This window comes from Cryptomeria japonica, chromosome 5 (genome assembly GCF_030272615.1).
Source record: "Cryptomeria japonica chromosome 5, Sugi_1.0, whole genome shotgun sequence".
Taxonomy (NCBI): domain Eukaryota; kingdom Viridiplantae; phylum Streptophyta; class Pinopsida; order Cupressales; family Cupressaceae; genus Cryptomeria; species Cryptomeria japonica.
In genome coordinates, this window is record NC_081409.1 from 106,852,059 (window position 1) to 106,856,090 (window position 4,032).

The window sequence follows — 4,032 nt, forward strand, 5'->3', positions numbered from 1 at the left end:
CGTGGTGAAAGTTTTTCAATGTTGTTTCCTTGTACTTTACCGGAAGTATGAGCGTACACTTATACTCCCGCTAAAGTGGGGGCTAAATGTAGCGTCCTAAAATTGTGACACTTGCAATTTCGACTGCATTTGGGTCTTCACGATGGTGACACAACACTGAACCTAAATGGAGACCCCGAAACTTGCTCATGACATCAAAAACTGCATTTTTCCAGCACCCTGGCCTGATCCTCCTTGCACCCTGTTGTCCCGGGAGGTGGGACCAGAGCGCCCAGCGCCCTGGTCCCCCATGACCATGGCGCCCAATGCCCTGGTCCCTGGCCCTATTTTGGGCCCGGTCTCCTATGGGACTTCGGGCCTTTTTGTTTGCAAATTGGAAAATAACATTTCCTAGTCGGCCTAAGGTCGGGAAAATCAGTCTTTTAACCCTAATTGACAAGTATATAAACTACATTTTCCTCTCCCATTTGGGTAGATAAAAAAGAGGAAGGACATATGTGTACAAGATGTGGAAACTCTATTCAAACATTTAAGCATTCAAGCATTCCTTCAAGCAATTGATCATTCTAAGTCTCCATTCAAGGCTAAGTGTTGCAACCATTGAAGAGGAGATCACATACTACAACATACAAACATACAACATACAACATACAACAACATCTATACCTTCGCATATAAGGATACAAACATCCTTACAACAAGGTATTAGTACTTGTTTTACATTACATTTACAACATTTCTCATTTCTTGGTTAATTCCAAAATCGGGGTTTGACCTAAAGGCAAACCCCTCATCCCTAACCCTCCAATCGTCCTCTCTTTTCTATGTGTAGGTTGCAGGTACGCGGCTGTAATTGGAGATCTGGAATCCTTGTGTAGAGACGAACAGATCCCCCTTCGTTTCGCGGATTTTTTGGAGGACCGTGTGCACACCGGGCGCCATCGTCCCATCAACTTTCGCTCAAATTTGCAGAACAGCACCGTCTCGACATTTTACTGCTAATTCTAGGTCCGCAGCTTCATATCATATCCCTAACTCAGTTTATAAGCGAATCTTTCTTGCTTCTACATGCATTCCTAGTTCAATCTTTCTATCTACATTCTTTACAAAAGAGGGTATCCTTGCTATCACAACCCTTGAAACTCATATAGAATCCAATCTTGCATTGCATGGGATTGGATCTTGTGGGTTTCAACCCCTCTTTTGAATGTAATTCCCTCCTAAGTGAAAACCATCAACCCTAGTGACTCTCCCTTCTCTCTCCTCAGAGTTGGGGAGGGGAGAACGACTAGGGTTCGATTTTTCCGCTTTACAGAAATGAAAGATTGATGGTTGGTGAATTGTGTTGCATGTAGATCTCTAGCACTTTTAAGGTAGATGTAACCAAAATTCCTTCTTTGAATTGCTTGCTTGTTTGATAAGATTTTGATGTGATAAGGTGTAGAGAAATCTGAGATATGTTACAGATTTAACTACCTAGTAATGAGAGGATTCACTCATGAACTAGTTTTAACCTGCATAGATGTGTCTCTTAGGATGAGCTTATCCTAGATGTAGAAACAATCTAAAAAGTGATGTGAAGTGTTTGATTCAAGCAATATCTAAAAGAGAACTTTGGGACAAGAACCTCTTAATGTTTTGAGAGTTTGGAATGAATTGATGATGAAGTGATGATGTATGAATAAGATGATGGATGAAATGTTTTCAACTTCAATAAAAACTTTGTGTCATAAATGGAACAAATTCTACCTCTTCCCTTTCGGGCGTTGGTGGCACTTCTTGAGCTATGTTGTATGTGATACAGACGTTTGGGAAAAAGCTGGGATTAATCTTACCTCCTTGGTTTTTGTGATAACTCATAGCTCTATATTGCATAAAAGCTCTGCGGTTCAATGATTCTAAATCAAATTCATTTGTTTTGCCTTGAAGGTAGAGACACATGTGATGCAGAAAAACTCTATGGGAGACAAAGATTTGTCTATTGATATAGAAGAGTTTCCTCCTTTTGATCAAAGCCTTTGAGCTTAATGGTCTTCTTTTCAAGTTGATATTCTGATGACGCTTCTTCTTTCGCAAGATGTGAAGAATGGTCATAAAATTTGTCTCTTTGTTGTTTGCACTTTGTTTTTGATGTGTTTGTTTGTTTTGAAAAATGTTTGGTTGGATGAATACTTTTGTTTTTCTTTTGGGAAGTGATTTTTCTGATTTTTCTTTGACAAGAAAACAAAGCAAACACACAAACACAAGAATGTAGCCTCAAAGGCACAAATGAGTATGCGTCTAGATCAACCCAATCCTTGGACTTGTATATGACCCTTCCTTTAGATGTATTTTAAGGTGTATTTCCAAAGCCTAAAGTTGGCTCAATTTTCACTTGGTCTTGACTAAAACGAATACACTTCAAACACTTTTTATCACTAAGGTCAAATGGCCAGTTGTGACAAATTTAGCCCACATCTTGATATTTCTTCGACTTTGGTACTACATACCTTATGAATCCCGTCGTGGCAGGTAAGGATGGGATATACTAAGTCTTGCACGAGCATAACAAATAGATGATCCCTATGATGGGGGAGTCACCACTTTTATCAAGCCACAAGTGACTTTTCAAAAAGCTATGTTTCTACTCAAGGAAATATGTATGGTGAGTATCTTGGGAGCAAAACCATCTATGCTCTTACACTAAATTATATCGCAAATATCCTCAATCAATAGAATGGGTGGGATACTACTTAAAGGTGTTTAGTCATGTTCGATGTTTTTGGACATAAGTTCATTCTGCAGTGACTCACTTAAGAGCCTTGTAACTAGTGGTGGGGCCCATTTGTCCTTTCGGCCAGTTACACTGTAGGAACAACTATACCCAAGGCTACAACTTTCGCTCTCACCTGATTTCTATAGCGGCTCGAAGGATTTACCGCTCGAGGTCGTTCCCAAGAGTATCGATCCCTTGGCAGGCCTCTCTTAAAAAGAGAAATTTTTTGAGTGTTACTAACACTTTTCTCTTGCACCTAGGACCACGAAAGCCAAGGGAGAGGATAGTGTGTGTTAGAGGTAGGACCAATCGACCAACTTTTTGCACAAGCGTGCCAAACACGAAAAACACTTGTTCTTTTTAATTCACCATTGCAAATGTGGTCTAACTATTTGGAGATGTTGCTCCAACAATCATGATATTCTTTTTAACTTCAAAAGCAATATGTTGTAATCTAGAAATGGGAAGTCCTGGTCAACTTAACAAAAAACACGTTTTGCTTGAAGTAAATCGCTTGCAAGATTTGGAACAAGTGGATTGTAAGTTTTTAATTGCACCAAAATTTGAAGTGTGACTTGTAAATTCTTTAGTTTGATGCAAGGAAATCAAATTGTTGATTTTAAGCCCCAAAAGAAAATGATTCCTAACTTGCAATGAAAGCAAATGTTTCTTTTGTTCAATTTTTAATGCACCAAAATATGAGTGACCCTAACTAGAAAACAAGGAAGATTTGTTTTTGTTCAAGTTTTAAAAGCACCAAAAAGACAAGTTTGTGATTTTTTTATGGTGAGTTTTAAACCTGCACAAACAACAAATTGTTAGTAAAATCTATGTCCAAGGGGGGCTTCCACAAGCCTAAAATTTTCAATTTTTTTGGTTACAAGGTGATTTTTACGACATTCTGTTACAATAGCGCTAGTCTGTGTTTGAACATAAGCGCTATTTAACACAAATGCGCTAAAAGAAAGGGAAAGACAGAGAGGCAAAAGCGCTGAAACAGGGTTAATAGCGCTAAAATAATGTCAAACGCGCCAAAACAGTTTCAAAAGCGCTGAACTTGAGGCAATAGCGCTAAAACTATAAGTATCGATAGCGCTAGAACGAGTTCAATAGCGCCAAAGCGCAACCTATGTGACATTTTCAACATTCAAACATGTTAGTTGGTTTTTAAAAAAATGATATTTTTGGTGCTTGGGTTCACGTCGGGTTCACCAAATGATGCCCTGCAAAATGGACAAGGTTAGTCTAAGAGAAACAACACAAAACACACAAGAAAC